We start from the raw sequence: 21,369 nt of genomic DNA on the forward strand, positions 1-21,369 counted from the left end.
TTTATGTCTAAACTTTTACATTTAGGTCTTTGGTCTATTTTGAGTTAATTTTTGGTATAGTATGCGGTAGGAGTACAACTTCATTCTCTTGCATGTGGATACCTAGTTCTCTAAGTACCATTTCTTGAAGAGACTGTTCATACCCCCATTGAATTGTGTTGCGTTCTTGTTAAAAATCAGTTGTCCGAGAATGTATGGGTTTATTTCTAAATTAAGTCTATGTATCTATCTTTATGCCAATCCATACTTATTTTTATTAATGAATAACATGTTCTTTTATTCATGTAATCATTTACCAAATATTTTCTAAGCATACATGTCAAGCACTTTATAGTGTTTAGAGGGGAAAGGAAAATATTGTCATTTAGATTAGATCTAGGTATAGATAAGTTTCCTTGGATGTGTTTCCTCAAATATAGCTATCTGGGAATAGTTCCTTTTGATCTGCAGACCTATGAAGTAAAGAGACAAAAATCTCTCTCTCACATATTCCCAATGTACAATGATGGGACAGGCACAAAGTAACTGTGACAGACACTGCCATTGACAAAGAGGAAACACTGAAGAACACAAAAGTCACTGGTCTGTAGCAATACTAAAATCCAGCTGGACATATATTGTCAGTTCTTTGATCAGAGGATCAGTCCTACTGTCTGGAAATGATTCACTATTGCTCTTGGCTCTACCCTCTGTATTTTTGACCTTCTGATTTTCCATGGAGAATAGTCCACATTTGCAGCTGAGCAATCTTCTCAGTCTGCTTTGCCCATGGAAATTTGGAGGTCCAAAGATCTCTCTTCATTTTGTATTATCTCTATATCTTTCGGTCCAAGTTGATTTATCTTTAAAATATTTGTGGATTTTTTATGAATCAATTTATAGTCCACTCCACTAAACAAAATCTATACCCAAAGGTTTCTGAGATAAGCCCTTCTCTTATGTTGGTCTTCCTAGTAAGCTTCTGAGGGATAACACCTTTAGGATTCATAGAAGTCCTTTTTAGAGACACCTTTAAGAAGAAGCCAGGTAGCACCTTCAATATTCTTCCTGGAAATCTCCTTAGCTAGATTACCCAGCTCATTAGGTATATTTTCTATTTTCTACTTTATCACAGGTTACAGTGTTAAAAAACATTTTGTCACTACATAATGAGGATCCTCTTTCTCCAATTTCCAGTAAGATTTTCCTTATTTTTCTTTAAGCCCTCTCTGAGAGTCCTCTTGAAGGCCATTCGACTCCTCTACCAGTCTCTTCAGGGCCCATTCACATTTCATCTACTGTCCCAAAGTCATCCCTTCTCAGCCTTTTGGCTAAGATCAAGTGTACTGTCCCAAAGTCCCACATTTTCAGGGTTTTGTTACGGCAATACCCTAACTCCTAGGTACTAAAACCTCTTCCAGTTGCTATGACTGCAATATAAATTACCCCAAAACTTGGTGTTTATTATGCTTGTGGATTCTGTGGGTCAGGAACTTTTGGGGAGTAATTTTTGTCTGTTTCATAATATTTATGAGATTTGAAGGTTGAGGACTGGAATCATCTAAAGTCTCACCACTCACATGCCTGGCGGTTGATATATATAAACCATTCCCTAGGGACCTCAGTCCCTCTCTATGTAGTCTCTTTGAATGGGCTAATTTCAGTTTTCTCATAGCATGGTGGCTGGCTTCTAAGGGAGAGGGGAATCTTGAAAAAGAGAGAGCTAGATGATAGCTGAATTGCTTTTCATGACCTAAACCTGGAAGTTACCCAGTGTTATTTCTGCCTTATTTTATTAGTTAAAATACTCACAAGATCCCCTCAAGTTCAAAGACTCCACTTCTTGATAGAGTAGTGGCAATTTGAGAAGAAATATGAAAAGTATATGGGACCAGAAATAATGCTGTGGCCATTTTGGAAAACAGGAGAAACTCAGAAAGGTACTCTTTGAATAGATCTCCTACATAAGAATTCTATCTCATGCTCTGCTTCGAGGGAGCTTGACTACATTAGTTTCAAGGGCTGGTGTCACAAAGTACCAAGGAACTGAGGGGACAGAAATGAGATAAATTTATTGTTTCACAGTTCTGGAGGCTAGAAATTCAAGATCAAGGTATTGTTAGGGTTGGCTCCTTCTTAGGGCTGTGAGGAAGAATGCCCATGCCTTTCCCCTAGCCTCTAGTGGTTTGCTGGCAATCTTTATAGTGTTCCTTGGCTTGTAGATGCAACCACTTCAATCTCTGCCTTTATCTCCACGTGGGCTTGCCTCTGTGACCAAATTTCCTCTTTTTATAAAGACACCAGTATTGGATTGGGGTCCACTCTAAAGATGTCATCTTACTCATTATATCTGCAATGACTCTATTTGCAAATAAGGTCACATTCTGAGGTTCTAGGGTTAGAACTTCAATATATAAATTAACTGAACAATTAAACCCATGAGACTGATTTAAGACATAAGAGTACGTATGTTACAGTATTTATTATAAAGAATACCTGAAATAATGCATAGGAAGTTCCTGGCATTGATTAAATTATTAATAAATGTTAGTCAACATCATTATTTATCTTTGGATCCAGAGAGGCTAGTACAGAGCCTATCACCTAGTAAGCAAATAGTAAACATCTTTGGGTTTTGTCTGTTGGGCATTCCATCTTTTTCTGGTAAGAACACCTTCAAACAATTCCCTTGACAGTCTTGGTGAGGCAATCATTCAAAATGTCCTGCCCTCCCTTGAACAAGAAGTGAGTGGTTGGATGACCCAAGAATGCCATTCAGACTCTCTCCCAAACATTAAATCTCAAGTAGGACAACAAAGGGATATAAAATACCTATGATCACTTATCCTAACAATACTGTCACAAAAAGGACTGACCATTAGTTCCTGTCCCTTGGGTACTTACAGCTATTGTGATTCCTATTCTTTTTACACCCTGGTGCTTAGTTTTTCTTTTAACTCTTTGTGCTACTCCACATTCTTGAGCACATTTTTTGTTTTTGCTTAAGATAGCTAGAGTTTCTTTTGTTTATGGAGAAATTGAAATAGAGATTGATTCCTGAAAGCACCTCTTACAACTGACATTTGGAATGATGATGTGGAGTTGGAAGGGTCATGGTGAGGCAGGACTCAGTGTAGATTTCCCCTTCTCTGGCTGGGAAGATGGCTAGCTTCATGAGCACATTTTATCTGGAGACTCAGGCAATGTGTCTACCCAGGCTGAAGATTTAGGAGAGTCAGTAGAAAAATGTCATCTGGTTAGATCAGTTTGGATACTTTTTCAGCCTGGGATGAGTTACTATAAGTAAGAGACTACTGGCTCATCAGAAAGCAGAGAGAACAGAAACTGTTTAGGAAAGCCCCTTATATCTATGGCCTATGATCAAAGAAAGCTAGTATCCAGATAATCTTGAGCTTTGCTCATTTGGCAAAGCTGAATTCTCTTCCCCAAGATAAAGTTAGTGGAAGCAAAGTCCAGGATACTGAAAACTTAAAAGGAAATAACAAGGGATTCAAGAAAAGCACTACTAAGCACCTTTTCCTGAGTCTTCATTGCCTGATAAAGTCTCCATTTAGCCCCACTTTGGAACCCAACCACTGACATACATGGGATGAGGGAGCACAGACTGGTTCTGTCTTTTCTAACTCAAGCTACTGCTTGTTATTGCCCCCAGGAAATGTCCAAACGGAGGCATTATAGGTAAGAACTAGAGATAAGGGCATAGATCTAAGGCCTGTTGCTATGAGAGAGGCCATTCTCTCTGTTAGATATAGATGGAGAGCCTACTAGATTTCTAAATAAATTGTATTCCTGGAAAAAATGATGACCAACCTAAGGCAGTCTCCAGGCCCCTGAACTCTTCTCTATAACCCCCACAGATGAGACCTCCCCATTGTCCTTCTCAGATGTGACCACAGTGGACACTGCACATTGTCTCCACTACCAGAAGAGAAAGGCAGAGTTAGCCACTTTGGCTACCCACAGATTTCACTCCATCACTGAAGCAGGGAGAGTTTTTATTCCTGGAAAGAAGGATGTGATCAACGCTGTTAGACAGCAACCATTCTAAGCTGATTCTTCTTCCCTTTTCTACATGGGGCTATTTTTTTTTTTTTTAATTAAGGTATATCCTGACCTCTTAACCGACTGAGCCACCCAGGCACCCCTAGTATATCCTGACCTCTTTGCACCATTGTAGCTTAGGTTAAATTTGTCATTTGGCAAAGTTGCCAACATGCAGGAGATATTCTGGACCAACCCAAGATTAATGAACAGCATTAGTAAGGGTTCTACAGAGAAACAGAACCAGTAGGATATATAGAGATATATAGAAAGAGATTTATTATGAGGCACTAGCTTATGTGACTATGGAGGCTGAGAAATCCCATGATCTGCTGTCTGCAAACTGGAGGCCCGGGAAAGCCAGTGGTGTAGTTCTAGTCCAAATTCAAAGGTATGAGAACACAGGAGTCAAGGGTATAAGTCCCAATCCAAGTCCAAAGGCCCAAGAATCAAGAGCACTGATGTCCAAGAACAGGAGATGATGGATGTCTCACCTCAAGCAGAGAAAGCAAATTCACTCTTCCTCTGCCTTTTTATTTTATTCAAGCCCTCAATGTATTAGCTGATGCCCACGTGCTTTGGTAAGGGAGATCTTCTTTACTCAGTCTACTGATTCAAATGTTAATCTCTTCCAGAAACACACTAACAGACACATCTAGAAATAAGGCTTTACCAGCTATCCAGGGATTCCTCAGCCCAGTCAAGTTGCCATCAAATGCACATTGCTGAGAGCCCCTAGAGCTGGGTGCAATAAGTGGCATAGAGTTAGGGAAGGGAGTTTTGGGGTATACATGGAAGAGTTGCACTATCATGATTGGGAACACTTATGTTGTTGTATGATGAGAGGAAGAGTGTGTGTTTGTGGATATTGAACTATCAGGAAGAATACAGCAGAAAACTATTGTTTTTGCTTGCCCAGCATCCCAATTTTCCTTCATAAAATATTTCTTCCCCCAGGCTTGAGCCAAACAGCTCTAAAAGGGCTGAACCTATACTTCTCAACTCAGCTGGCATGTAACCCAGATCTGATGTGTTAATTTATTCCATCTCTCTGGCTCAATGAATGATTTAGGAAAGTTTATGCGATCCAAGTCAGATCAATAGAGTCAGCCACAGATTTTGATGGAATCATTGGGAAAGAGACACATTCTCTACACAGGGACTGCTTGGCTGATAGAAGGTAAATTTGCAGCTCTCAGGAAATAGCATGCCTCCTTTGTGCGGAGAAGGGTACTTGAGCCCAGGAAAGCAGAGTGAGAAAAAGCTAAGTCTCCTTTGCTTAGCCATTTTGAGGAGGTGGGGTGGACATTTGTCTGGAGGCCAGCACTTTACGAATATTCTTCCTGTGTTAGGGAGTTTCCTTCTTCCCCAAGTTAAAAGTCAGAAATCGTGCTTCCCTAGGTTCCCCTGTAGCTGGGCACAAGCATGTGACCCAGGCCCCACCAGACAGTCTTGTGAAACCCTCTGAGAAGAGACTAATGTGAGGAAGAAATGCCATGTGGAATCCATTTTTGCCAATGAGAGGGACAGCGTTGCCACTTGGCCTTCAGAGGCAAAGCTGGTGAGTTTCTGGTAACAGAGCTGGCAAGAGCACTTGCCTCAGTGCTAGGAGGGGTTGTGGGGGCAGTAGCTGTGTCCCAGGCTAGCTCTGATGCCTCTTGGCAATTCTGTGACCTACCAAATATCCTTTGATAAAAATTTTTTTTGACTTAACCAATCAATTAGATTTGTCACCTCCAACTAAAAAATCCTCATAATTATGTAACAATCAATAAAAATCTGTTTATAGAGATGGATAAATGAATGGCAATTCTGGGAGGTAGGCATTATTACTCCTATTGCACAGATGAAAAATAGCCCTATGAGTATTAAGTGCATCCTGCCCAAGGTCATACAGCCAGTAAATCCTGAAGCAGAGATTTTCATTCTAGTCTCTCTCTTTTTTTAATCTCCAAAGTTCACCTTTTTTTTAGTGTGGCATTTGAAACATGCTTTCAGAAATCATCTTGTGAGAATAGATTGGCTTGCTCAGAATTCCTCAGAATCTCCTTCTACTATGCCTTCCCATACTACAGAGGCTGGAAAGCTAAAGGCTTTCATCCTGATGGTGCAAATCAGGTACACAAAGTTTGGGGCCAAAAACTGAGGCTGCAACTTTCTGATTCCTGAATTGGCAAAAGTAGTGAGATCTTGAAGCTGGCGGGTGGAACATGGGCTTCTTAATTACCCAGCTTCCTGAATGTTGAAGAGAGAGTTTTCTAGACAGCTCAGCTCTGTAGTAGTCTTCTGAAAGTCATTCCTGGAAGCCCAGCCTAGAGCCTATTCCTCTAGCCCTTCTAATTGTGAGCATCCGATTCCTTGCCTCCAATCCTTTTCTGTTTAACTACTAGACTGGCTCCTATTATCTGTTTCTGAATCCTGTCTAATACAAGCACATATAGAGGTCTAGTACAACATAAGTAAGCAGCACTGAATAGAAATTCTCATCTTTTCTCAGAGTCACAACTATAGGGGAAAATACGTATTCAAGATGAATTGAAATATTGAAATAAAAAGCACCATGGCCTTTCCAATATTGCCATACTTGTATCTCAAAAAACTGAGTGTATCAGTCAAGATACAGAAAGGCAATAGATGGTTCATTCAAACTTGAATAAAGACCAATTTTTAAAGATATGCACAGAGCATAGAGAACCACAGGGTTATGCACTGCCTGTAGACCTGAAGTAGCAAGAGGAAATAGTCTGTTATAGACTGAATGTTTGTGTTTCCCCAAAATTCATAGTGTTGCAATTCTAATGCCTAATATGATGATATTAGAGATAGGGCCTTTGGGAAGTAATTAGGTCATGAGGATGGAGCCCTTGTGAATGGAATTGGTGCCCTTATAAAAGAGACCCCAGAGAGCTCTCTCACCCTTTTTTCATCACATGAGGGTATGGCAAGAAGTCAGCAGTCTACAACCAGGGAGTGGATTCTCGTCAGACACCAAATCTGTCAGCACACTGATCTCAGACTTCCAGCCTCCAGACCTGGAATAAATAAATTTCTGTCATTTATAAGTCACCTAGTCTGTGGCATATTGTTACTGCAGCCCAAACAGACTAAGAGTTAGGTAGCGAGGATGCCTTCCAGGAGTTGTGACCTTGGTTGAGGGATGAAGCTAGCTCACGGCAACCTCACAGGCAGGGAGCAGGGAGGGGGCAACCTCACACTCTGCCCTCCTTTCATTTTCCTGCCCATTCACTGAATCCACCTGGAAGTCAGAGGACAAGAGCCTGTGTTGTAGTCCTCACAGGACAACCTTCCATGGTGGAGAACAATGGAGAGTCCATCTGAGGAGCAAATGAGAGATATCCAGTGCAGCAAGTAAAAAATCAGCAACACCCAGGGCAGTAAGAGATCATGAAGATTGTGAGTCGGAGTGTTTTGGTGCTACTGAATTTTTTAATGCTCACAGGTTGAGTGTATTCTTTCTTTTTAAAGATGCTCTACATAATTTGAAGGCATTTCACTCCAGTGTGAGAAGTGGAAGGCACCTTAGAGATCTCGATGAGCATTTCTCATTTCATAGATGAGGAAACTCAGAGAAATGAAATAAAATTCCTCCAAAGTCACATATCCAGAAACTTGCAGAACCAGGCGGCACACCCAAATCTAATGATGCCCAGTGCAGGGCTTCTTCCACATTCTGCAGCTACAATCCTTGCTGGACACAAGTTATGCTCATGACAAAGTGCCAGGCTGTGATGTGGCTGCAGTCTCAGTCTTGAGCATTCCTCTGCCTTGGTTTTATTTTTCTCTTCATTTTGAACACTTACCTGAAAGGCTGAATTTCAAAGACACTTCTCCTAAAAATAACTAAAAGATACACAGGAGGAAATTAGCATAATGTATTTTATCTATAATTTACAGTGTGTAATCTAGAAACGTGCAACAAAGCAATGCTAGTAGTGCAGAGAAAATTCCCCTGGGATATTTGGTTCCATTTTAAAACACCTCAGTATGGGGGGATGTGGGAGCAGCAGCCTGTGACACACTTCCATCAGGGCAAAATGTTATTCTAGTGATTCACAGCGAGAGGCCTGACAAACACTTTGAGTCGATATAAAGGTTCTTGCCATCAGGATAAAATGAGAATTGCAGTGGGTGGTCCCATTCTAGCCTCATGTCTCCTTCTACTTCTGTCCTGGCTTAGGTGGTTGCCCTGGAAACAGTAGGGTGGCAAACAAAACCATTTGGAACAACTTTTAGGGAGCCTTATGCATGAAGGCCTAATTTTTATTTGCTGCTGTCTTTTTTCTCTTCTTAAAGGGTGACTTTTCCAAGGCTATCATTCTCTGAGAGGGTGTGCTCTTTGGACTACCTTGGAAGTTGATTCACTCTAAAGTCTTTGGCAAGGTCCAGTTGGAGGGCTGGCCAGAGTTTGGCAGATAGCAGGGGAAGGGGGCTTTATTTCTCATTATTCAGCTTTGGATCCCAACACAGATGGTCCTGATCTCCTCCTCCCCCACCTAAGAATTTTTCTAAAATGGCACCCAAGTTTTTCTTGGCAGAAGTTATAATTCCTGGCAAACAGTTCATGCAGCTCTAATTATGATGACAGCTTTAATGGAGAAGATAATCATATTAAATGGTTCTTATTCAGTTCCATGTGATGAATTAGTGATTACCATGAAATGTGTTAAGCAGCCAAAAGTCAGGGAAAGGGATGATGTACTGAGCTACAAGTTAAGGTCTGAGGGATTCCAAAACTTGTGGGAGGTAGGACAAAATGACCTTTAAAGAGGAGATGCTGATTTTAATGTCTCTTGTGGCTCATATACTGAGTAAGAAACCCCCTTTTCCTAATGTGTATGGGAAAGAAAAAATTATTCTGACACTTGTTAAAATGGTAAGTCTCCTGTATCAGGAGACTTTATTCAAGACTATTGCAATAGGAGCTGCTTCTATTGCAATAGGACAGAGATCGGATTCAACTCCCAATACAACAAAGACAAGCAGGCATTTATTAGCCAAAGTGCAGAGTTGGGGGGTCAATGGATAGAAAACTACTGATAGGAGACATCAAGAGCACAGGGATTCTTTTTTAAGAGGATTCCTGCAAAAGGCTGGTCATGGACTTCTACATCAATGGTGAGGGATGAGGGACTTGACCAGACACGGCGGGGCAGGGAGTGGTGAGGTGATTAGATATCAATGCTGGGGGTACTCTTCATAAACTTATTTAGCAGGATTCTTGTTAAAACTGGACTAGGCATGCCAAAGAAGGACAGGGCCAAGACTAAGGCCTGAGAGTCTTTGTCAGTCTCTCCTCCTGATCAAGGAAAAGAGAGACATTCTTCTTTCCTCTGAACAATTTAAGTCCATTTCTTGCTCAGTCTCCTTTTGTTATAAGGACCAGCTGAACCATCTGTTGGGACTTGGGAGTAGAGGATATTTACTGGAGAGTGCAAATAATCAAGCATTAAATGTGGGAAATTTCTATGAAAATAAAAAGAAAAATAAAGATTAAGGTTGAAGCAGACTATAAACCCAGTTTCTGAGTCCAGGGGGTAGCCAGTTGAGATTTCTAGATGCTGGGCTGGAAGCATCTTTAGGTGGTGAAATGAGTCTACAGTGATGATCTGGTAGATTTCTTAGGCTGCAGTTTGAATGTCTTGTGATAGTATAATATCAGGGTCATGGTTATTTCCCAGAGCAGAGCATGGAAGAAATGGCACTTTCCATAAACTTCCTGAATGGCCTCCACAGCAGCAGCTCCAGGCTTAAAGGTTACCCATCATCCAGTGTCAGCTTGCAGGACAACCTAGGATCCCAGGAAGGCTCCAGGCAGTCAGGTTTGAGTTCTCAGTGACACCAAGATATGCAGGTGGGAGAAAAGTTGGAAACATTCCTTTGGACAGTTGTATAGCCAGATACTGGAGAAAATTAGGAGAACTGAGTATTTGGGAGGGACTAACAAAATATGCAAGTTGGCAGGACTCAGTCCAGTCTGTACGTATATAACAAAACCTCAAAGACAATGACTGGGACTAGAAGCTGATAGTCCACAAAGTTATGCTATAGTTTTTCATTGTAGCATAAAATTTCTCTCTACACTCACCGTTTTTTTCACCAAAGTTAACCAAAGTAAGATTATTCTTGTTTACAAAATGAGTCTGGTCACATTAGATTCGGCCTATTATTTACATAAGTGTAGCAAGAAGAGTAACTGACCACATAGACCTTTGAAAGTTTGCTTTGCTGGAACTTTTCATAAGGAAACTCAAATTAGACTTTTAATAGTCTCTCAAGGCTAGGAAGCCAAGACAATAATTTGCCACCAGATTTCACTTGCAGGATCTATAGATTTGGGGGAATTTCTCTGTGCTCTAGGTCCCCAAAATATCCTAAGCTTCCTGGGCCTGCCAGGAAGTAACCTTCCTTACTCACCGACAAGGCTGGGAACCCTGTAAGCCATACCAGCCCAGTTTTCCCAAAAGGGCTTTGTAAGCATTAGCTCCATAAAGTCAGCCTTAGTTCCATGAAACTATTTGGTCATAACTGATTCTATGTACATCAGTCTTAAATATGACATTCCACTCAAAGCCTCAGTTATATAACCAATGTTTCCAACTATGTCCTGTTCAAGGAGGAGAGATTCTTACTGAATTTATGCAAATAATTATATCGCCATGAAAATAAGAATACTCAGGTAAGAGTTTCTGAATTCTGGAGGAATCAGCCAGGGAGAAAAGATAAATGTTTCATTTCTGTTTACAAAAAATATTATCTACTAAATTGTTGTGAGCTATAACTTAAAAGAAAAGGAATTCCTTAAATCCAGCAGCAATCTTCCAAACAAAAACCATAATCACCCTTCATCAGTTCATTCAGTTTTATGTAATTAATTCTTTTTTTTTTCTTAAAGATTTTATTTATTTATTTGAGAGAGAGAGAGAGAATGAGAGACAGAGAGCATGAGAGGGAGGAGGGTCAGAGGGAGAAGCAGACTCCCTGCCAAGCAGGGAGCCCGATGCGGGACTTGATCCCGGGACTCCAGGATCATGACCTGAGCCAAAGGCAGTCGCTTAACCAACTGAGCCACCCAGGCGCCCTTACATAATTAATTCTTGTTCTGCGTGGTCTTGGGTTAGCAGTTTCATGAACCCATCAGTTTCTCCACCAAAGTTCTAGGCTGCTTTCTCAGTCAAATGGTATGGTCTTAAAGTAATTTAAGCACTGCCATCAGAAGCCTACATCCCAGAGACCTGTTCTAGTCCTTTCCGTGGGTCTCTTTCCATTCCTTTTGGTTAAAGATAAAGCACTCTGGCCTACAGCTAATTGCTTTCAGAGAAGAATCAGAGTAAAACAAAAACTGTCTATTAATGACAAAAGATTTTAAATGGTTAAAGATCTGAGGAGAATTCACCATAAAAATGATGCAATTGATAAGGGAATTTGGTTATTTCTGTGGTTTAGAACATTTAAAATAATAACTAGAATTATGACTGGTAACATTATACCAGAACATATCATGGACAGTGAGGGTATTGACAAACTTCATACAATTTCTGAAATGTTTGTATTAGTAATATTTTATCCATACAAATAAAACCTAGAGAAGGTTAAAGTATCTTTTATTTGACAATACTTTTCATGCAACTGAACATATCTAAACCTAATTGTTTCTTGGCATCTCTCTTTTTCAAAATAAAAGAAAAAAATCCTTTAAGATTTTGAAAGAGCGATCTGAGAAATCTCAAGTTCAGTTCAAGATCAAGATTTCATTTAGGATTTGATTCTGGGAGGACAAAATTGTCCAAAAGATCAAAAGGTTTGAATACTCGACTAAAGACAATCCCAGGTTACTATGAACAATACTTAGCTACCTATTTAGCCAAAGTTACAAGAAAAGAATTCAAAAGTAAATAGAGGACAGAACATGACGGTGAAAGTTTTTAAAAGTTAGCTCTTTTAGAAGTGAGAAAACTTGGGGATGCCTGAGTGGCTCAGTCAGTTAAGCATCTAACTTTGGCTCAGGTCATGATCTCAGGTCATGATCTCAGAGCCCTGGAATGGATCCCTGCTTTGCGCTCCATGCTCAGTGGGGAGTCTGCTTCTCCCTCTCCCTCTGCCCCTCTGCCTGCTTATGCTTTCTCTCTCTCTCAAATAAATAAATAAAATCTTTTTAAAAAATTATCTCAATATTTAATGAATGTTTGACATAGCATATCTCTAAGGTTGGAAGTTACAAAAAGGATTTTGGAAATTGTTTTTAGGCAAATGTAACATTAGATAAAGCTAGCCCTCATCTCAAGTTATTTCCCTGTTAAATATTTTGTATAGTACATGCATGTTAGGCAAGTATCAAAAAAAAAAAAAAAAAAAGAAAGAAAGAAATCACAAAAGCAAAGAAATCTAAAAATGGTTAAATACCAAATACTTGTATTATACTTAATACTGATAACTCAGAAGGCAGAGCTGTTCTTATTAAATAGTATTAAATTACTCTTATTTACCAAAGATTTTCCCAAACCACATAAACTTGAAAAGCATTTGGGTTAGTTTCTATATTTCTGAGAGATTTAGGAATATTTAATTTATATAAGCACTTATTTATCTCTAAGCCAATTTATGAAACTTCTTCACAAGATTTTATAAATTTTTTTGGTAATACCATCTAGACGTAGAAAAATATCACATATATATAACATACATATACAAACATAAGTATATAATCATACAGATGCAAATAAAGATCCTGTTGCTTTCATTCTAACACTGTAGCCATGAGGGATGCCTAGGTGGTTCAGTTGGTTAATCATCTACCTGTGGCTCAGGTCATGATCCCAGGGTCCTGGGATCAAGCCCTGCATCAGGCTCCTTGCTCAGTGGGGAGCCTGCTACTCCCTCTGCCTGCCATACCCCTGCTTGTGCTCTCTCTCTCCCTCTGACAAATATATAAATACAATCTTTAAAAAAATAAAATAAAATTGTAGCCATGAGTCAGGTAAACATAGCAATAAAAAACTCACTGGTTTATATAAAATAATTGGCTCTTGTTTTTGATCCACTTTATATTTTTTTTTTTTAAGATTTTATTTATTTATTTGAGAGAGAGAGAATGAGAGACAGAGAGCATGAGAGGGAGGAGGGTCAGAGGGAGAAGCAGACTCCCTGCCGAGCAGGGAGCCCGATGCGGGACTCGATCCAGGGACTCCAGGATCATGACCTGAGCCGAAGGCAGTCGCTTAACCAACTGAGCCACCCAGGCGCCCCGATCCACTTTATATTTTTATCCCAAATTGTGTTTCTGACAGATGGAACAAGTTAAGGTTACCTGCTCAATTGATAGTTAATGCTTTTTATCAATATTTGTGGAGGAAACGTTTAAGATTTTGTTTTGCCCTGCATGTAGTTTCTTTGGGTGGTCCGTAGGTCTCCTGAGAGCCCCCAGTGGAGGACGGGGGATGTAAAGTTCAAAGTTCAAGTGACTAGAAGAAAATGAGGGGCTGGAATGGGAAAGAGAAAGTCTTGCAGGGGTGGACAGAGAGATGGAGGAGGTAGGGGCTTGAAGGCAATCCTATCAATGGATTCAAAGGAATGGAGGACTGAAGGTGGTAAAAAGAAGGAGGAACAGAAACAGTGCTGAGAGAGAAATCTTAGAGGAGCCAGTTTGGGGAAGTCATTGAAGTTCCCAATTATCCTTAGTAAAATTATTCCAACAAGAAAGGAAGTAGAGAGCTAGTGCCATGGTGGTGGGACATATAGTCATCAGGGGTATGAGATGGGGATTTCAGTCTATGGAGAAGCTCCCTTGTTCTTCACTCATAATACTTTGCTAACAAAGAAGCCTGGGACTCTAACCCAGCCTCCATTTGCCTGGGACTCTAACAGAGTTTCTAGAGTAGAGGTCTCCAAAAGAGTCAGGAATTTGCCACTTCAAGAGTCAGGGAGTAAATTCCCACTCAGAAAGATCCAAGAAGACATCCATCCAGAAAGATGCTTGCTTAAACAGGCACTTTTCAACCAAAGAATCCTGGGACTCTAACCTAGCCTCAGAGGATATACTCAGAATCTTAAGAATCAAAATCTGCCCTTACCATGCTTTAACAGTCTGTCATCCAGAGCAATGGCTCAGGAGTTGTACTCACCACTGGATCCCTAATCAGTCAAGAGTGAAACAAAGTCTTCAGACGTGTGCATTTGAGGTCCTGGAGGAGAGGTTCCAGGGGTCCAATGATGAATTTAATTCTGTACCAAGTCATGGCACCATAACTGTAAAAGAAAAGAATTATTCAGACACTTATTAAAATGGTAAGCAAGGCTCAGGTCTTGATCTCAGGGTCATGAGTTCAAGCCCTGTATTGGGCTCCCCACTGGGCATGGAGCCTACTTAAAAATAAAAATAAATAAATAGGGGCACTGGGGTGGCTCAGTTATTAAGCATCTGTCTTTGGCTCAAGTCATGATCCCAGGGTCCTGGGATGGAGCCCCACATTGGGCTCCTTGTTCGGTGGGAGCCCTGCTTCTCCCTCTCCCACTCCCTCCGCTTGTGTTCCCTCTCTCGCTGTCTCTCTCTCTGTGTCAAATAAATAAATAAATAATCTCTAATAAATAAATAAATAAAATGGCAAGGAAGACTTTATTCAGGACAATTGCAATAAGTGCACTGTAGTAGGGGAGAGATTACAGCAAAGACAGCAGGGGATTTATAGCCAATAGGCAGAGTGAAGGGGTCAGTGGATGGAAAATTACTAAGAGGAGATTCAAGGGTAAGGGGATTCTTACTAAACCAACTTGATAGCATTCTTGCTAAAACTGGGATAAGGATGGGGGCCAAGGTGGAGACCTCATAGAGAAAAGGGCTCAGAGAAGCCTGACTGAACTATGGTCAAAGATAAAGTATGTCATGTCCACCACTAATACACATACTTCTACAGACAAAGGTAAGAATGGAAAGGAAGGAAGGAAAGAAGGAGGAAAAGGCTTATAAAATTGCCTTCTTAACTCAGACTATGTTGAGTGAGTGCTACCACATATTTGTCTGTGGGTGAGAAATTTGATCTTTCTCAATAGCCAAAAGATATTTAGGGCCAAGGCTTTAAAAATAAGGAGGGGATCAAATTGAGTAACAGAGTTACAGCTACAAAGCAATAAGCTGGCTTTTCTTGTGTGTGGTTTACAAATAGGATGACCAAACTCGACCCCTTTTGCCTGGCACTCTCCCAGTTTGAGGACTGAAATCTCCCTCAGTTCCAGGTAAGCCAGGGAAGTTGACCCTAGGCTACTCAGTTTTAAAACTCAAAAGTCCCACATTCTGGGAAACCCTTCAGTGCCAGACAAACTGAGACGGTTCATCACCCTGTGTGTAAAGAGCTCTGAAGGTACTTCAACAAGAAGTTCTGAAAGCATTTTCAGTCATGGCACATGACAAACTGGATGTTTGGCTTTCAATATAAGGATTGGGTTTTGTTTGGTTTTTTTTTAAGATTTTATTTATTTATTGGCGAGAGAGAGAGAGCAAGAGAGCGGGAGCAGAGGGGAAGAGCAGAGGGAGAGGGAGAAGCAGGCTCCCCACTGAACAGGGAACCTGATGCCGGGCTCGATACCAGGACCCTGGGATCATGACCTGAGCCAAAGGCAGATGCTTAACTGACTGAGCCACCCAGATGCCCCAGGAGTGTTTAAACAAGAAAAAAAAAAAAAAAAGCCACATTTGTTTATTCACATATTATGTAGGAAAATAAATATTCACCCTGATTCCTATTTAGTGAAAAGTATGTTTACTTAGCTACTTTAATGCAAATAAAAGCCCAAACACCTCTCCACAAATGCTTGGCTGAACAAAGCTTGTTTACCAAATTAAAATACTTGTGTATAAGTATGCATGTTTTCTTTTTAAATTAATATATCTCTTTATGTTTTGCTGCAAAATTCCTACTAGAAAAAAAGACATTCAAATTTGCTATTCATTCATCTGTAAGCTACAGTAACTATAGTCGCTAGGTGTGGGAACCAAAGTGTGTGTACATGTGAGTGGTCTTCCATGGGGAAGCGACCTTCTTTACCCTCATTGTCTCCAAACTCTAATTTATCTGTACTTTCACTCATTTTCCCAAAGGGTGTGTTGTTCCTTTAGAAGGCTTTTTTTTTGGTGGGAGGATGCTAGAGGTGGATAAAGAGGATTAGATGATAGCAAAACCTTGCTCAGAAAGCTCTGTTGTTGCTGTTCTGCTCTGATTAGTCAAAAACACCTTAGGGTGACATTAGTTTATCCTTTCAAAATCTATCTTATATGCTTTCTATATGTTTTCCCATTTGTGTGAGGACCTCTCGCCCTAACAAGTGGTGGTCAGGATAGCTGGGAAGGGATGTGGTAGCTGGGACCCTGTCACTTGTCTGAGGCTCCCTGGAGCTGAAGAGGAAGAGATTCCAGAGGAAGCAACTTAGAGAGAGGCTGAATTTAAAACCATTTAATGCCAAAGTATCTAAATATGAGGACAAACTGGGAAAACCACTGAAAACGAGGAGGTTAGAAATAGAGTGTACAAGCAGAAACGAAAAATTAAGGTACCTGCCTGATGGCGGTGGACATTTTAACCAGGACTTGCTCTTCTTCCACTCTGCATTCTACTAGACTCCGTTGTCCAGTGTGGGTGGCTACAAAGACTTACCTGTTCAGGGTTCTGAGTGTGGGGGAGGGAATTTCCTGTGTTTGGTTCTCTAACTTGCTTCCCTTCTCATGGTCAAAGTACCAGAGCTGGCTGTGGTACTGCTGGGAATCCAGAACCTTTCAAAAGATTTTTGGGTCTTCCAGCTTGGTTGTCAGGGTAAACTGATGGAGTTCTGGGTTGAAGGCAGGGTGTGTGGGAGCTGGGCTAGTGGAGCTAGTGGAAAGAGACTTCATCTCTCCTTTTACTAAGAAAGGAGCAACCAGAAGATGGCTATGACAATTTCACATCATCACAGTTACTAATTTTTGCCTCTTTCCCTTATGGCAGAAGAACTATCCTGGAGTGTAGGTCCTCTTAGACTACACTTAGACTCATTTAAGCCCTGGACACCCTCCAACCGATTCAAAGGCTTTGCTCTTTCCATCATCTACTCTCTTTAGGATTTCCACATTTCCTCTGTCTAGTAGAACTTTTCTGTCTGCATATAAAAATGCTAGAATATCTCCCACTTTAAAATAAATCTGTCCTCCCATGAATCTATGCCCTTCTCCACCTACCCCACCCTGCTGCTCAGATCCACCTATATCACCATTCCTAAAATCAGTGGTCAAAACTGAATGTCTCCACTTTCTCACTTCAGAGTCTCTTTTCAGTCTTCTCCAATCATATTCTCCAATCATTGTCTTCCCTACAACTCTACTGAAGCTCTTCTTCTCAGGAGCACCAATGAGCTCCATCTCTCTAAATCCACTGAACCATTCCCAGTCCTTCCATCTCCCTGGACCTCTCAGCAGCATTTGACTCAGTAGATCACTTGGCTTCTGAGTCAAATACTGTCTCAGCCTTCCTCCTACATTCCTGCTTGGCTTCTTCTTACTCTGCTGGCTCCTTCCACTCATTCCTGATTTTTAACTTTGTCTAAACCTCTTGTTCTTTAAATACATTCACTCACTTTGGAGGAGATTTATCTAGTCCCATGGCTTTCATTTCCTTCTCCCTGTCAATAATTCCCAGATCTATATATTCTTCAGTCCTGATATTTCCCCTGAGCTCCATACTTAACAAACATATCGTGCCACCTACTTGACATTTCCATTAGATGTCTAATTAGAATTTCAAGTCGAACATTTTTTTATCTTTTTATTATTTATTTATTTATATATTTGAGAGAGAGAAACAGCAACAGCATGAGAGGGGAGAGGGTCAGGGGAGAGGCAGGCTTCCTGCTGAGCAGGGAGCCCGACGTGGGACTCGATCCCAGGACTCTAGGATCATGACCTAAGCCAAAGGCAGTCACTTAACCAACTGAGCCACCCAGGCACTCTTGAACATTTTTTTAAATAGAACTGGATTTTATCTCCCAAACCTGTTTCTCCCACAGTTTCCTCCTCTGCAGCTACTAGCTTTACCATTCACCTATGCTATGTTCTGAATGTGTCCCCCCCAAAACTCATATGTCAAATCCTAACCCCCAAAACTGATGGTATTAGTGGGTGAGGCCTTTAGGAAGTGCTTAAAAACACTCATGAATGGGATTAGTGCCATTATAAAAGAGCTCCAGAAACATCCCTAACCCCTTCCACCATGTGAGGACACAGCAAGAAGGACTGGCTATGAACCAGGAAGAGGTCCCTCACCAGAAGGTGACCATGCTGGTGCCATGATCCAGACTTCCAGCCCCTGGACTGTGAGCAATAAGTGATTGTTGTGTAAAGATACCCATTCTGTGGCATTTTGTTATAGAAGCCTGAATGGACTAAGAAAATACAGTACCTCAGAATGTAAACTTAAAGCCCATTCTTAACCACTCTATTCTTCTTACACCTAGATATCATACAAATCCAATTGTGTGGGTCCCTATATGTGCCTGATGGCTAGGGCCGGGTGTCCTCAGAATTCCCAGCCAGATGATTTCCAGGATTAGTGCTATAAGTCTTCATTCATGGTTCCATGCTTTCCAGGATTGGGTATGAAATGGTAAACCCAAAGTGCTTGAAAAAGATGACACTGATGCAAACTGAGTCTCTGCATTTATCTTAGCCACTTTAGTCTCTATGACAAGTGATCTTTTTCCCAAGAAGGATGAGCAACTGAATTTTTCCAGTAGCCAATTTCCCAGGGAAGGAACCCCAAGGGGTGGAGGCATGAGGGTTGGGTCCTCTTGGGATCTAATGTTTCCAATCTGAATGGTTGGAGACATTCATATGGATTGGGCCGGGTCAGGTAGGCTAGTGGAAGGTTGGAGGAATTAAGCAAGGCTTATTGGAAAGCTGCATCTCCCTCTGGGAATGAAAAAAGGCCTCTTTCCCTTTTGAAAGTGTTAGTTATTCTAACAGCCAAGGAAAAGAAATCTGTAATGAATTTTGTAATAAATTCCAGGAATTGCTAAATATATGTAATGAACCATGTGGGCTCTTACTGTAGGACCATGAACACTTGAAGCGCAATGCAGAAGTCTTGGCTGTACAGAATACAACCCAGAAATTCCTCCATTTTCTTGAACATGTACTTTTCAGCATTGGCCTGCAGGTGGGGCTGTAGCCCACAGAGGGACTACATGTTCTACAGTATGGCAAGGGACTGATTGGATGTTAGATCCAGATAAGTAATTAGGATATTGCCCAAGTAGATCTTGCCTCCTTGATTCCAGATGTGATTCATTCAGCACAAGAAGATGACTAAGGCACTGCACAGTCCAAATGACACCATAATCTGACAGAGTGAGCCTCTCACATTGTTTTCAAAGCTTTTGGACCAGTACACGGAAGTATCTACAACCTCCTCCATGTCCAGGTAGGTGATAAGAGAAAAACTGCCTTCTGGATAAGCCCCAATGAACTGCCCATGTGAAGTTGCTAGTGCCTTTGAAGAAAGGACATCTATCTATGAGTAAAGTGGCCAATTCTCTGATAATGCTCCTTCCTAGGCTCAAAACAGCAGGTTAGCATCCCCACTCCACCTTCTGCCACGTCGTCCACCTCCGCTAAAGCTTGTGAAAAGTACTGTTGCCCATAACTGGCTGGGCAGGAAGGCAAACATATTTGGAGTAGGGTCACAAATTCATTCACTCTGCCCTTAGATGTGCAAAGAAAATGCAGCTTCTTTATTTCCCTGTGATACATCTGCTCATCCACAGAGAACTAGGAAAAAGAACCCTACATTTATCCCATTCAGTTAAATTTAGTTCAGTTCAATAATTCAGATAAGCCCTTTATGTGAATTCTCTTTCATTTAAGTAAAATGGTAAATCTTTCAAATTTTCTCTTCATCTCTTTGTGTCCTTCAAGACAGCATCTGTGTGTATTGGGGTCTATAAACGTTTAGATGACCCATAGCAGCAGAGATGAGATCATCTGGATCTTCACTGGTGAATAGTGGAGTGGTTGGATTTTCTATTCCTTGGACTGGTGACCACTAAAGAATAGTTTTTCTAGTGTAGCTTTTCTCTCTCTCTCTCTCCTTTTTTAAGATTTTATTTATTTATTTATTTGTCAGAGAGAGGAGAGAGCACAAGCAGGGGGAGCAGCAGGCAGAGGGAGAAGCAGGCTTCCCGCTGAGCACGGAGCCCGATGCGGGACTCAATCCCAGGACCCTGGGATCATGACCTGAGCCAAAGGCAGACGCTTAATGACTGAGCCACCCAGATGTCCCTCTGGTGTGGCTTTCTGAGATGAAGTACTACCTATCTCTGAAATCTGTAGTTCTGGCCTTCTCAAAGTTCATATTCAGCTACCTTTTTGTTTTGACCAGAGTCCTCCAAAGTACTTCTGTGCTCTCAAAACACATGGAACTTGCTGGGTCACTTGTACACCAGGTCATGTGGGCCCAGGAGGGAGCTCAAGCTCATCTATTAACTCACCTCCCACTACACCTCCTCACTGTCATTCCTAGCCAAGACTCTGACCTTTGACCTTGCTTCTGCTCTGTCTTCCTTATTCCATAATCCTTTAGAACTGGAAGAAGCAGTCTTTAGATAATTCATTCGTCCATGTAATATTTCCCTTGTAGGTTATAGAAATGAGACTCGTGGCTTAGCTTCCATAGTTAGAAAGGATATCTTCTCTACACTTAAGAAAAAACACTGTGGTTTGAGTTCCCCTATCTAGTTCTAGATATGCCTTAAATCTGAAAGCCTAGTTTTAAGTCTTGATGTAGAGTCAGTACAAAATATAACCAAAGTCTCAAAGGTCAGAAATTACTTTGTTCTATAGCTACACATTGTCCAGTATGGTAGCCAGTAGCCCCATATGGTTAACTTTAAATTTAAAATAATTAAAATTATTTAAATTTAGAAATACAGGTCCTCATACTAGCCACACTTCAAGTTCTCAGTAGCCACATGTGGCTAGTGGCCACCATATTGGACAGCAAGAATACAGAATACTAATGTCATTGTTAATGTAATGAAAGTTCTATTGGATGGCTATTCTAGAGTCGAACCCACTTCCCTTTCCTGAAGCACTAAGATACTTCATGGAGAAGGAAGCTTCCCATAACGTAAGTTTTGCAGGATATGGCACTACATCTAAAAAAATATTTTTAAATAATTACTCCTAATAGTTGTTGCCCAGGACTCCTAAGAGGTTGGGTTAGTCAATAAGTCCCACCTACTTCTCCAAGAGTCAGTGATGTTCTCTGTCTCTCCTAAGGAGAGGGTACATAGTTT

At 41.0% G+C, this 21,369-nt stretch overlaps 1 protein-coding gene across 1 annotated transcript in view; it reads right to left on the reverse strand.

Moving 5' to 3' along the window:
• ZNF280D (zinc finger protein 280D) overlaps positions 1-21,369 on the reverse strand; it is a 305,303-nt gene that overhangs the window by 216,375 nt on the left and 67,559 nt on the right. The window contains exon 3 of the mRNA XM_034993555.1: positions 14,181-14,304. The gene's annotated coding sequence lies outside the window, so the exon portion shown is untranslated. The remainder of the gene's footprint in view (positions 1-14,180; positions 14,305-21,369) is intronic.

The sequence above is a fragment of the Mirounga leonina genome, unplaced genomic scaffold (assembly GCF_011800145.1).
Source record: "Mirounga leonina isolate KUSES-001 unplaced genomic scaffold, KU_Mleo_1.0 Mir_91, whole genome shotgun sequence".
In the NCBI taxonomy this organism is placed as follows: Eukaryota; Metazoa; Chordata; class Mammalia; order Carnivora; family Phocidae; genus Mirounga; species Mirounga leonina.